Raw genomic sequence first — 14,640 nt, 5'->3', positions numbered from 1 at the left:
GCCCTTTCACATTCTTTGTCTCAGGAGGGCTGCATCTCAAGTCTGTGGAGAAAGCCAGCCAAGAGTTCTTAGCCTCTTTTATTTGTGAGAACACCAAGGCTCAGCAGTTCTCAGGAGTTGGATAAGTCTAACGATTTGGAATCGAAGCCCAGCCAGTTCTTCTGACTCTGGATCCAGCACTCTGCTCTCCAAGGAGCAAGAGATGAACTGGCCCCTAGTGGGGCAGTTAGCCTGCGTGTTCTAGAGGAGACGTAAAGTGGCAAAAAGTTCATCTTCCCAGTGGCCGTGTCCTCAGATCCTCCATGTGAGGCTAGAGAGAGGAACTGTGGTCAGTAAGGGAGTAGGTTAGAGGTCTGGTCTTGGTGGCCCAGAGTGGGGCCCGGCAGGACCGAGCAACCTTGAAAGGCAACGGCAGGAAACGGCTGAAGCAGGATCAAGAAACGCATCGTCAAAGGCATCCGCACCGTCTCCGGCAGTGAAAGTGAACCAGGCTCAAGGCGGAGGTGATGGGCCAACGAAACTCACCACTGCCTTCACCTCCTCGACTGGGGACATGGTGAGGCCGGCCCACCTGCCGTATCAGCACCTTGATCACGGAGCTCATCAGAGAGAGGTTTCCAAATGACTCGGCCTGCTGCCCCAGGAAGGAAGCTTTCTGGGCTGCAGTGTGGGGGCTGCTGGGTGTGGGCCAGGCACTTGAAAGACAGTAAATGATGACACAGCAGTGGAGGACAGGGCTGCTGACACTGTGGTACCGGCTCTGGGGAGGAGGCTGGGAGAGGCCGAGATGGAGCAGCCACCTGGCCTTACCCACCAAGGGGGAACATTGGAAAATCCCATCAACAGCTCGCTGTTAGCAAGGAAACAAGCGCCGGACTAGGCAGCTTGGCATTTTAGGTCCCTGTGATCTGGCCCAAATGTACTGTTTTTGTTTTTCAGGTAATAAACATTTACGGAACGTCCACTGTGTGTTTCCAAACTTATATCCTGCTACTCCCCTTCAGGTGCACGGTCCTCCAACCACACAGACTCCTAGAGTCTTCCCTCTTCCCGCTCCCTCGATCCCTTCCTGCCTCCACACCTTTCCTTAAGCTGTTTCCTGAATCTCAGCAGCCCTTGCCCACATCTCTGTGGGACCAAAACCTACATGTTCTCAAGACCCATCTCAGAGCCACTTCCTCCAAAAGGATTCTCCCAAATCAAAGTAATTTTTCCCTCCCTTGAACTTGATCTAGCACTTTACCTATATTTCTTACTTTTTTTTTTTTTGTGAGGAAGAAATAGCCCTGAGCTAATATCCTATGCCAATCCTCCTCTTTTTTTGCTGAGGAAGATTGGCCCTGGGCTAACATCTGTGCCCATCTTCCTCTACTTTATATGGGACGCCGCCACAGCATGGCTTGACAAACGGTGTGTCGGTGCACTGCCGGGATCTGAACCCCGGGCCGCCACAGCAGAGCTCGCGCACTTAACTGTCTGCGCCGCGGGGCCGGCCCTTATATTTCTTACTTTTTACCATGCATTGTAGTTAATTATATACTATACTATTTATATACTATTCTCTCCTATTAGGCTATGAGAGCCTTTGGTAACAAAGTCATTTATGATTCATCCTTTCTCCCCTTGCCCCAAGAGCTTTGCACCTAGCAGGTGCTCAATAATTGTCTTTGACTGACACACTGAATGAATGAATGAGTGAAGAGGGAATGGGGGGGCCTGTGGAGGAGTGGTGGGAAGTCAGGTGGGGCCCCAGGGAGTTGGGCTCTCCCTGGTGGCTTTCTGTGGCCTGAGCCTGCAGTGCTTATCCTGGGGCTGCCAGCAAGGTCAGGAGAAAGGACACAGGCTTTAAATCTCAGCTTGGTTCTCAGTAGCGGTGTGACCTTGGGCAAGTCTCTGTCTTCTTTCTCATGTGTAAACGATACAACACCTACTTCCAAAGGTTATTGTGAAGATCAATATGTAATCAATACATGAAACCACTCAATACCTAGTAAGTGTTCAATAAAGATTGTTGACCAGTTATCCGAGTGAGAGTAATTTTTAACCTCTTTTTTTAGGTAGGGGCTAGGGTGGGGTGGGCATTTGCCTTACTCCTCTTGGTAGTAGAGACATCTGTGTACTTATCGATTCTGTCCTGGTAGATTATAACCTAGCACAGCGCCAGGCACAGAGGGTGGAGTCTGAAGGCCACCGAGGTGTGATGAATGGATGGATGAACACGCGTGACAGCTGAATCAATAGCCTCTGGAGTCTACTTCCAATTAAGCAAGGTGCTCTGGAAACTAAATGAACACAAGCTGTTGATGTCACTGATGTTCTGCCTCAGGCAGAGGAATTCTTGTCCTCTGGGTGGGTGATCCAGTCCAGCGATCCTCCAGGGCCTCCCGCTGCTTGCTGGGGCGGGGGGGGGGGGGGGGGGCGGTGTGCCATCTAGGCAGAGCTAAGAGAGAGGCTTGGCTTGTCCACAAAGGCAATCATCCTTTGCTTGATGGCTGATCCAGAAACAAACTGATACTTTTTGCCCTTGTCAGGTCTGGGGTGAGGAGGTGAGGAAGAGAAGGCCACAATACACTGAGCCCTACAAAGCAGCCCAGTGTGTGGAAAATGGACGTTGGGGGGCCGGCCCTGTGGCTTGGTGGTTAAGTGCGCGCGCTGCGATGCTGGCGGCCCGGGTTCGGATCCCGGGTGCGCATCGAGGCACCACTTCTCCGTTCATCCTGAGGCCGAGTCCCACATGCAGCAACTAGAAGGATGTGCAGCTACGACACACAACTATCCACTGGGGCTTTGGGGGGAAAAAATAAAATAAATAAAATCTTTAAAAAAAATAAAAAAAAAAGAAAAAAAAAAAAAAGAAAATGGACGTTGGCCCAGGCTTTATGGCTATGGAACTCACCATCCTGGAGATGGGCGCGGGAGGCTGAGCCCTCGTCAGCTACAAAGAGAGGACTCCTTGGGCTGGGCAGTGGGGAAAGGGAGTAATTGGGGAGGTGCCTGAGGATAGGGAAGAAGGAGCCCCAAACTGGCCTTGACAACTTCCCATGTACCCAATTTCTCCTCTGAGATGAGCAGAGTTTGGAACACATCATAGAGAGGTCCTCAGAACAGCAGCACAAAGGGCTTCCGAAGGGCTCCTCTCTGTAATCTGAGGCTACTGCACAGTGACACAGCGTGTGTGGGTGTAGCCTTGAGAGAAACTGGCTTCGCTGCTGCCCAGAAGTGGCTGAGCTGGAGGAATTTGTGGAATTGGAGGACCCTTGGGAAGCCACAGTCTCTCTCCAGTCTTTTTTGCTCCGGGCAGACTAAATCTGTGTGGAACCTGCTTTCAGGGCCCATCCACTCTTTCCTCCCTGTGATGGGGACCTCGGACAGGAGTTTTTTGCAGCCCTGCTGGAAGCAGAGAGAAGGGGAGAGGGTGTTCCCCTCACCCCATAAACCCTCAAACTGGCCGAGGACTTTGGGGTGTGTCACCCGGAGCCACTTCCTCAGCGGGCAGGGGGAGCTCTCCAGGTCTCTCTCCAGCCCCAACATCTGTCCTTAAGAGAAGCAGCTGGAGCGTGATCAGGAAAAGAAAGAGGAATTTTGCTGCTTTGGGGAGCCTTTAGTTATAGACCACACTTCGTTTTCTTTAAGGATTTTTAAGTGGTTTCTTCTAGCCTTGTTTTTTTAAAAAATCTAATTACACGATATAAGAACCCATTATTTTTTTAAATAATTTTATTTATTTATTTTTTCCACCCAAAGCCCCAGTAGATAGCTGTATGTCATAGCTGTACCTCCTTCTAGTTGCTGTATGTGGGACGCGGCCTCAGCATGGCCGGAGAAGCGGTGCGTCGGTGCGCTCCGGGATCCGAACCCGGGCCGCCAGCAGTGGAGCGCGCACACGTAACCGCTAAGCCACGGGGCCGGCCCGAACCCATTATTTTTGTAAATGATTTAAACATTATAGAAAAATATTTAATCAATACTGACAACGTGCCCCTCCTTCTCCCCAGGAATGACCACAGCAGCAAGGTCAGTGTATCGCTCCAGACCTGTTCTAGGCACGTAGAAAAGGTAAGGTGTTGTTTTGCTTTGTTTTTCCATAAAGGATGTCATGGCGTTCATATTTCAGTAAGTTAAAACCCTATTTTATTTTAAAATCCACATTACACGTAATTGGAAAATAGCAGATAAAATTGGTCCTGACGCTATGACGAGAGCTGATATAACTTTTGTGCACCATCTTTGCTCTTATACACATCTTGCAAATTTGTAATCAGAGTAGACGTGTGATTCTGTAGCCTGCCTTTTCATTTAGTGTGAGCTTACAGACATTGTTTAGAGGTTTTTGGCATGAATTGTCAATGCTTAAAATTGTTCTCATGACTCTTACTGTTTCCAAAGTGTCAAAAGAATAATTAGAGCTAACAGGTATTCATTAAATTTATTCAACCTACTATGTTGAAGGAACCTACTAAGTGCCAGGTTTTGTCCCAGGCTCTGAGGACGTAGCAATGAGCATCCTCAAGTCTTCACGGAGCTTACTCTCTAAAGGGGAAAAACAGATAATCAGCAAAATAAGTAAGTAAATTAAATAGTATATTAGATAAATAGTATCTGAGAAGGGCATATGTGCTATTAAAGAAGGTAAAGCAGGAAAGGAGTATAGGGAGGGCTGGAGGTGTCAGGAAAAACCTAACATTTAGGGGCCGACCCAATGGTGTAGTAGTTAAGTTCATGTGCTCCGCTTCAGAGGCCCAGGGTTCATGGGTTTGGATCCTGGGCACGGACCTACACACCACTCAGCAAGCCATGCTGTGGTAGGTGTCCCACATATAAAGTAGAGGAAGATGGGCATGGATGTTAGCTCAGGGACAATCTTCCTCACCAAAAAAAAAAAAAAAAGACCTAACATTTAGAAGGGGCCTTTGTTTAAATAGGCTCCCTCTGGATGCTGCATAAAGAATAGACTAGAGGATGGGGCCGGCCCTGTAGCCTAGTGGTTAAGTTCAGCATGCTCTGCTCCACCGACCTGGGTTCGGTTCCCGGGCGAGGACATATACCACTTGCCAGGGGCCATGCTGTGGCAGCGACCGTCGTACAAAATAGAGGAAGATTGGCAGAGATGTTAGCTCAGGGCCGATTTTCCTCAAGCAAAAAGAGGAAGATTGGCAACAGAAGTTAGCTCAGGGCAAATCTTCCCCAGCAAAAAAAGAACAGACTAGAGGGGAATAAAAATGGAAGCAGGGAAATAAAGAAGCTATTTCATTAGCACAGGTAAGAGATGATGGTGACGTGGACCAGTGTGGTTACAGTGGAGGTGATGAGAAGTGATCAGATTCCAGGTCTATTTTGAAGGTAGAGCCAACATAATTTGCTAACAGATGACTCCAAGGACTTTGGCCTGAGCAGCTAGAAGGATGGAATTGCCATTAACTGAGATAGGGAAGATCTTGACAGAGCAGGTTTAGGGAAGGAGATGAAGAGTTCAGTTTGGGGCATGTTAGGCTTAAGATATCTACTAGACGTCCAAGAGGAGTTGTTCATCGGGCAGTTGGATATTCAGATGTAGAGTTCAGAGGAAAGAAAGGAGCTCAAGATGGAAATTTGGAACTAGCCAGATGGTATTTAAAGCCAAAGAAGTGAGTGTAGGCGGAGAAGAGATAAAGGACTGTGGCCTAAGGCACGCTGAGGCTCAGAGGTTAGGGAAATGTACTCATTCATTTAATCCTCACAACAACCCTTTGAGGAAATTACTATTATTGTCACCACTTTACAAGTGATGAAATTGAGGCATAAAGAGGTTAAATAACTTGCCAAAAAACTTGCCAATAAGCAACAGAACTGGGATTTAAACCAGCCAGTCTGGCTTGAAGTATCATACACTTAACCTCTAGGTTATACGGGTGGGTTCTGTTAATGACCACATTTTACTGGTGGGGAAACTGAGTGTTAGGTTAAGTAATTTGCTAACACTGGTGGCAGAGGTGGGATATGAACTCTCTCACTGACTCTCTGCTTTGAGAGATCTCTGCTTTTTTAAGAATTCTGCCATATGACCTGCACAACATTTTAAAAGATGAGGTGAAAGCCTTCTGCATCTCTCAGATTACAGCCCTTAATGACTGCCTCTCCTACTCACACACAAGACTTTTCTGACTTGTTACTGAGCTTGGAGAAATGGGATGCCAGGTCTGGCTGCCAAGGCAGCCTCAGACCCTAGTACCCTTCCTCTTCCTCTCTCCTGGTCAGGAAGCCCATGGCTGGGGCCGGCCCCATGGCTTGCTTAGCTGTTAAGTGCGCACGCTCCACTGCTGGCGGCCCGGCTTCGGATCCCGGGCACGCACCGACGCACCGCTTCTCTGGCCATGCTGAGGCTGCGTCCCACATACAGCAACTAGAAGGATGTGCAACTATGACATACAACTATCTACTGGGGCTTTGGGGGAAAAAAGTAAATAAATAAAATTATTAAAAAAAAAAAAAGGAAGCCCATGGCTGGACGTGGTTCCTGACTTCCTGAAGCTCAGGTCTTAGGAAGGTCCTATGGAATGGTTCTGCGTGGCCATTTGCAAGTTGCTACCCTTCCCAGACTCAGTGTCCTCTTTAATAAAGCAAGGAGACTGGGTCAGGACAGTGGTTCTCAAAGCTGGCTATGTACCTGTATCACCCACCTGGGGATTGTTCAGAGCCTGTATTGCCCACAACAGACCTACTGAATCAGACTCTTCAGGGTGAGGCCCAGGCTCGTATACGGTGGTTCTGACACACCCCTGGTTAAGAAGCCCTGGGTAAGATGACCTTGAAGGTCTCTTCTCAGTTCTATGTTCTGTGGTTCTGGGGCCTCCCTCATCTTGGACTGTGCTTCTCTGATGTCCCTCTCAGGACCAGAGCAAGGTGGAACTCTGAGTAGAAGGCAGCACACCTGAGGTCTTATTCCAGCAAGACCTGTAGCTTAGCTCCAACAGGTCACTTCCTCTCTCTGGACCTCAGTTTCCTCATCTGCAAGGAGAGTTTGTTGGGGGGAGTTGCCCTAGATTCATTCACCCAGCAAGTATTTATTGAGCGCCCACTCTACTATACACCAGGCTCTACGATTCACTGGGTCTGAGTCTAAGTCATGCAGAAGGGTGACATCGTAAGGGGTAAGAGTGGGAGGGGGGCTGCTGCCAGGCAACCACTCCTGGTTGCCTAGACTTCCAGGCATGGATGCCACAGATCCTTTTTTAGCACCAATGTGATGGTCCCCTCTCCCTGGCTCTGGCAGCTCCAGCTTGTCTCCACAGCAACAAGCAAACCTGCTGGGTTCAGGAAGGGAATGATATGCAAAACTGGTCAAATAAAAATCATTGGCTCTTCTAGATAATCACAATAACCAGTTCTAAAATATTAGGTTAAACCATCCCATTCAGAATAGCACAGCTATGGCTTTACTGTTCAAAGTATGGCCCCTAGCACTGCAGCGGCATTGCCTGAGAGCTTGCTAGAAATGCCGAATCCTAGGCGCCACCCCAGGCCTGCTGACGCAGTCTGCTTTTTAAGAAGATCCCCAGGTGACTGTATGCACATTAAAGTTTGAGAAGCACTAAACTAAGAAAATATAGACTCGGAAAACCCTTGACAAGAAATGCGTGTAAGACCATATTCGGGAAAGCACATGACTTCCCCAAGAGACAGCATAGAGCATGTTCCTGGATGGGGCGACTCAGTGGTGTGAAGGTGTCAATTCTCACCAGCGTGGAACATGTCAAAGTGATTTATGACATTCATCTGAAAGAATAAATGGACGAGAATAGCTTTATTTTTTTTTAAGAAAATAAAAATATTGAGATGGGATTTGCCCTATTGGACAGAAATGGTGTGAAATAAGAATTCAGATTCCGGAGGAAGCAGACCTGGGTTTGAATCTGGCTCCACCACTTCCTGGACATGTCACTATCATAGACTGAATTGTGTCCTTCCAAAATTCACGTGTTGAAGTCTTAACCCCCAGTGTGACTGTATTTGGAAATAGATCGATCTCTCTCTCTCTCTCTCTCTCTCTCTCTCTCTCCTGGGTGAGCACAGAGGAAAGGCCATGTGAGGACACAGAGAGAAAATGGCCATCTACAAGCCAGAGAGAAAGCTCTTGCTAGAAACCAAACCTTGCTGGAAACTTAATCTTGGACTTCCCAGCCTCAGAACTGTGAGAAAATAAATTTCTGTTGTATAAGCCACACAGTCTGTGGTACTTTTGTTATAGCAGCCTGAGTGGACTAATACAGTCACCTTGGGGAAGATTCTTAACATCTCGTAGCCTCAGTTTCCCCACCCAGTAGAGCGGGAATAAGAATACCATTTATAGCATTGTTATGAGTATGAAATGAAGTACTGTATGGAAAGCACTTAGCACAATGCCTAGCCCTTAACAGCTGCTCAGTAAATGACAAATACAATGACAACAACTGTGGCACTGGGACAAAAATTCAGAGAAAGACCAATGGAGCAGAATAGACAACCAGAAAAGCACCTTGGCCTTTGTATAAGCTCCAGGAGTGAGGAGAGGGACCACTTTTTTATTCACCATTGTGTCATTTCCCCCGTGCAGCATATGTATGGCACACAGTAGATGTTTTTGGCACACAGTAGAAGTATTTGTTGACTGCCTGAATTAGAATTTAATACATGCTAAAGAAGGACTCATAAATCAGTGGTGAAAGAAATGACTATTCTTTGAATGATACTGGGAAAAATAGCTGATTTGCAATAAAATAATTAGATTTTATCATTTCATCCTATAAAGGGCCTTTTACACTTTTTTGACCATGACCAACAGTAAGAAATACGTAAGACATCTCATCCTAGTAAATATGCTCATAAATATAAATTCATAATTAAGGCAACAAGTTCATAAAACAATATTTATTCTTATTATGTCAGATGGACTTTGATGTATTCTATTGTGTTCTGTTCTGTTCCATGCCATTCCACTTCACTTCACTCCACTCCTATACTATTAAAAAGAAAATTCTGGTCCCTACCCAGTAAATTGATCTTGCAACACTAATGAATTGCTATCAGCACTTGGAAGAATACCATCTTATACCAGAATTAATTTCCAATTAAAAAAAGAAAGATAAACAATGTGAAGTCTTGAGATGAGAAAGATCTTGATATACACAATGGGAGAAAAGTCACAGAAGCAAACGTCAAAAGGTTTGACTACATAAACATTTTAAATGTCTGTTACAGGGTTTACATATGAAAGAGGCAGCAATGACTGAAATAGGATGTGGCCATGATGGGCCGGGGAAGAGGCCAGTTGTTCCTGACACTTCTTTCTTCCTCATACCCGCCCACATCTAACCCATAAACAAGTCCCGTGGATGCCGCCCCCACTTGTGTGCTTTTCTCCATTTCCACAACCCAATCTTAACCCAGACCATCATTATCTCTCACCTGAACTGCTGCCACTGCCTCCTAACTGTCTCCCTGCTTCCACTCTGCACCCCACAACCCTTTCTCCTCACAGCAGTGAGACTGATCTTTTTAAAGAATAAATTAAATCACTCGCTTCTTAACACTCTTTACGTACAATTCAAATTCTTGGATGTGGCCTCAAAGCCCAACACAGCCTGGCCCCTGCCCACCTCTCACCTCATCCTCAGTTTCTCCCCACCCTCCTCTTCCATGGGCCTTTTCTCAGCTCCAACTATATGGAACACACTTTCTTCAACTACCTGCTCCTCTGGCTTCTTCTCATCCTCCGTAACTCAGCTTCAGAGTTACCTCCACCCAAACCAAAGTAGGTCCCCCTTTCATAGCATTTTTTCAAAATGTGTAAATATTTGCTATTTGTTTGCTCACCTCTTTGTTGTCTATCTCCCCCCACCAGACTGTAAGTTCCTTGAGTGCATGGACCAGTCTTCTTGATGGCAGCATCCTCAATACTTGGCACTGTGTCTAGCACATGGTAAGTGCTCAGTAAATACTTGCTGAATGTAGTACATCCTCAAACCAAAGCAAGATCGTCCTCTACTTTGGGCCTGTGCTTTACAGTGCCCTGCTCTGGCCTTCCGTACTTCTGACCCTCCCTCTGGGGAGGAGAGACAATGTGCCCTCCAGGAGCCTCCTCCCCCACCACTTGGGATCTTGAAATTCCTTTCCCAACTGCCCTCGGCCCTCCTTCAGGCCTGCGTGGGCCTCTTCCATAGACCCATCACCCCAAGGACAGACTAAGTCGCTTATGCGTCCATTCCTATGCCAGAAAGGTGGCCAAGGTGAGAAGGTGGGTGTGTGGTGGAACTTGGATGTGCTGGTTGAGGTGTCCACACGCATGCCCAAGAGGCCTTGTGTGGGACAGGGTGGAGGTGTGGGATTAGAAGGGGGACAGGCCAGCCCTCCCTGAACCTCCACATTCTGGAGACAAACCCTTGATACCGAACCTCTTAATCTTAAATTTGTGTGCCTGATGCACTTGAAGCCAAACACTGAGACATCAGTGCTTGGAGATGGAGAAAGATTTATTCAAATTGGCCAAAACAAGTAGGCGGGAGCCTGGGTTCACTCAAATCCACCTCCCCAGGAACAGAAAGCAGGGAGGTTTTATAGAGCTAAGGGGCTTGGCAGGAGGAGCTTCAGGGAAACGAAGGGGTCACTCCCAATAAGCCCCTGGGCAATCTGACTTCTGGGCTTCAACAGCTGCTGAGAGCCGGCCATTCTCTTTCTCCTGCAAAACAAGCTCACAAATCTTCTAGGAAACAAGCTCACAAATCCTCGAGACCCCTGAGTCACCCCTCGAGTTAAACAGGAAAAACAGCAAATTGGTTTAATATCTACAGCACCCCTCAGGTACCTGGCTTCACTCTGAGAAGTCCAAAAATTGTAAATTAGAGCTAGAGCTTCCTGACTGTTCTGAAGGTGTATTTGTCTAAGGTAAGAGGATAGACAATATTTTATCTAATAGCCTGCTAACTTGACTTATAACTTTTAAATATTAGATATATGGGCTATGGGCCTCCATCTGCACTCTTGCCCCAGGCCTGGCTATGTGAGGGACAGGCCTGGATGAATAGATGGACATGTGCTTCCTGGGGCTGAGCTCTCCTTCCTATGGATGGGGTGTGGGGACACACACAGACCCTTGGACTTAGAGCTGCCATTGAAACTGGACCCTAAAATCTTTGAAGCCTTGATAGGAATGGGGAGGACTTAAAACACTGTCATTTCAAAGCTGACGTTAATCTATTTTCATTCTAGGAAAACCACTTAAGGGGACTTTTAGTTATGCAAATGTAGAGCAGAGCTCCTCTTCTGAAATGGAGATGCCTGTGGCCCTGTGGCCCAGGAGCACCACTCCTCTGGTCACATCATGGAAGTAGCCTATGTTGCAGGCAGAGTATTTCTTCAGATCTTGTTTCCCTTTAAAAAAATTCTGATATAAAATACAATTTATACAATAATATTTAATGAACAATAATCATGTGCCAGATATGTACTATGATACACTTTACATGGATTAACTCATTCAGTCTTCATAATACCCAGTATTATCATTTTCATTTTATAAATGGGGAAACTGAGGTTCATAGAGTGTAAGTAACTTGTGCAAAGCTCATGCAATTAGCAAGTGGCAGAGCTGGGACTTGAACCTACAGCTGACTCCAGAGCCTGTATCCACCTTTATCATCCTCTGGAATTTTTCCAGGTCATTAATGATCTCCTAACGTGGAGTGCCCAGACTAGAAGGCTGTTCTCGAGGTTGACTCAGACTGGAGAAGAGTAGGAGAAACCACCACCTTCTGTGACATGTATGCCAATCAGGGCCATCCTTGCTGACTTTTGGAGGAACTTGTTCCTTGACCCAGGAGGGAGAGGGTGGAACCACTTCACCACAAGGGCATGAAGATGCAACAGGCAGGAAGGAGCCAAGGCCCTTTCTCCCTCTGAGCCAGGCCAGGAAGAGCTAAGCCCCGGGTGACCAAGCTAAGTTCAGAAGGGTGATGCTGAAGAAGGCTGCAAGGTGATGCTGAGATGGCCAGGGTATCTCTACAAGCACACAGCCCAATGGACAGGGGCCTCTGGCCAGGGTGTACTGCTGGGGTGAGCCACGTGGGGAGAGCCAGAGGAAATCTGAGAACAGCCCCCACTGGCAGCCTGGAGCCCCTCCCCAGACAAAGCTGCCCCGTGGTGCAGACTGGGCGCTGGACACTGTGGGGGAGACCTGCGGATCCAACATGGAAGGACGTCCTTGCCCTTTGGCTGTGTAAGCCTGTATGACTCAAGGGAACTTTTCTTTGTGGATTTAGCTTTCTTTTATTTAAACTTTTGAAACCACATTGTTGGCAGAGCACAAATGCTGCATGCCTCCTATCTGCCCCGCTTGCACTTTCTGGGAATCCAGGCGGGGGCTGGAGCAAAGAAAGTGTCACGACTGCATCCTTTCCCACCACTCCTCCAAGTAAGTAACCCTGCCTGTCTGCCCCAGCTCAACGGTTACGCTTCTATTGATGCTTCTTAGCGTGATGTTATAAGCTGTTGGTTCATATTTAGCTTGTGGTTGACCTAAACCGCCAGATCTTTTTCATACAAAAGAAAAGGCCAGTTCTTCCCAGCGTATGCTTCTAGTACACGTGCAACTGATTAAAAATAAAGCAAAATGTAAATGCAGGACATTCCACATTTAATTTTGTTTGATTCCAGTCTGCTGAAATAATGTAAATTTTTTATTCTGTCACCTTTTGTAATAATCTCTTTCCCGGCTTTGTATCATCTGCAAAACTGATGAGCACTAATTACTTTGTAGTTAATGAAAATCAACTACAAAAAGGTCATTAGTTGTTAATGAAAATGCCAAATAGGACAAAATAGAGTCTTGTGGCATAACATTACAATGGGGTTCTCAAAGTGTGGTCTGGGAATCCTGGAGTTCGCTGAGACCTTTTCAGAGGGCCTGTGAGATCAAAATTATTTTCATAATAACGCTAAAATGTCTTTTTCACTCTCATTCTATCACGAACTATGGAGTTATCCAGAGGCTACATGATGTGTGATATTGCAATAGACTATGTAGAAACAGTTATGAGAATCTAGCTGTCTTCTACGAGCCGGGCATTAAAGAGATTTGCAAAAATATAAAACACAGCCACTCGTTTCTCATTATTTTTTTCCTCTTGGAAAATATAATTATTTTTCATAAAAAGTTCATGTTAACATGCAATATGTTTATTATTGTTATTTTTAAAGCAATTAATAAATAAAACATTTAACATTTTTTATTAATTTTAATTTCTAATACAATGAATATTAATAGATATAACCTACGTAAACAAAAGTTCTTCAGGGTCCTCAATAATTCACAGGCGTGTAAAGGGATCCTGAGACCACAAAGTTCAAGAACCACAACATTAGAGATATTCCTTCAGGCTGGTACCTAGTCTTTACTCTATGAGTTGTCACAAATCATGTGAAAATCCTTTTCAGAATTTCTCTAGCACTTTTCTTCCAAGATAGAGGCAGCAGAGCAGGGCAGACACTGGAGGGTTAAGAGACCAGGGCTCTAATCCTGGCTCTGTCACTAACTAGCTGTGTGATCCTGGGTAAACCTCTTCACTTCTCTAGACACCAGTCTCTGTATTTGTAAAATCAAAGGCTTTATGGGATTCCTTCTAAAGTAAATATTCAATTTTTAAAGAACTAAAAGCACTCTTACAACCTTCTTTAGGGGAGGAAAGAAAGGGCAGGAATTTGTTCTTTATTTTACCAACAGGGAACTTAAAGTCCAAAGATGTTAAGAAGAAGAAATGCTCAAGGACATGTCCTGAGTCAGCATCAGATGTAGCAACCGAAGCCAGGGTCCTTGTCTTTTGGTTTAAGACTTGATCCACTCAATGGATAATATTAATAATAATAGTATTTACATTTAAAAATTACATAGCATTAAAAAAATAAATTTGTAATTCGAAACCCCTCTAAACTTGTTCTGGACAGACAGAAAAAAGAACTTTCATAATTTTTGTGACTATGGTAGCCAGCCTCCAAGATGGCCCCAAATAATCCTTGCCTCCTGGTATTCATGGCCTTGGGTAGTTTCCACCCACATTCAATAGTGCTGACCTGTGTGACCAATAGGATATTGGTCAGTATGTTGAAGTGACAGTGGGTGACTTTGAGACTACGTCATAAAAGACATTGTAGCTTCCACCTTTCTTAGATTGCTCTGGGGAAAACCAGCCACAATGTTTTGAGGACATGCAAGTGTCCCTGTGGAGAGTCATGTGTGTCGAGGAACTGAGGCATCCTACCAGCAAGTAGCACCAACTTACATTCATGTGGAAGGCAAAGGGGATCCAAGGTCCTCGCAGACTAGATTATAACAGAAGTGGAGAGTTGGTAGAGCAGTAAAGATGTGTTGCTGGCCCTGCCAACTAAAAGAAAACTGTATCTGGTCTCTTTGCTAAAAGGTAGAGAGTAAAAAGTACTAGCCAGATCAACAGCAAACCAAAGAAATCATACCTGGATCGGCAGCTGCTATTGGAGACACCAAGTTTTGGATAGTCCATTGTCATTCTCCAAAGTCCATCAATCTTCTGATTTCTGACAAATAGGTGATTTGAGTGGGGATATGGTAGGAATCACCACTCTTGTATCTTTCAAGACTTTGTTGGTGGCACTAATATC

General features: G+C 45.9%; 1 protein-coding gene across 1 annotated transcript in view; it reads right to left on the bottom strand.

Annotated features, from left to right (window-relative positions):
* The window catches only part of CXCR5 (C-X-C motif chemokine receptor 5), a 29,650-nt gene extending 19,588 nt beyond the window's left edge, over window positions 1–10,062 (bottom strand). The window contains exon 1 of the mRNA XM_004427245.3: window positions 9,829–10,062. The gene's annotated coding sequence lies outside the window, so the exon portion shown is untranslated. The remainder of the gene's footprint in view (window positions 1–9,828) is intronic.
* Window positions 10,063–14,640: the final 4,578 nt, after the last annotated feature.

Source organism: Ceratotherium simum, chromosome 7, assembly GCF_057802395.1.
Source record: "Ceratotherium simum simum isolate JZ-2026a chromosome 7, ASM5780239v1, whole genome shotgun sequence".
NCBI classification, from domain to species: domain Eukaryota; kingdom Metazoa; phylum Chordata; class Mammalia; order Perissodactyla; family Rhinocerotidae; genus Ceratotherium; species Ceratotherium simum.
Note: the sequence above shows the minus strand (reverse complement) of the source record. Positions and strands in the feature narration are given on the sequence as shown.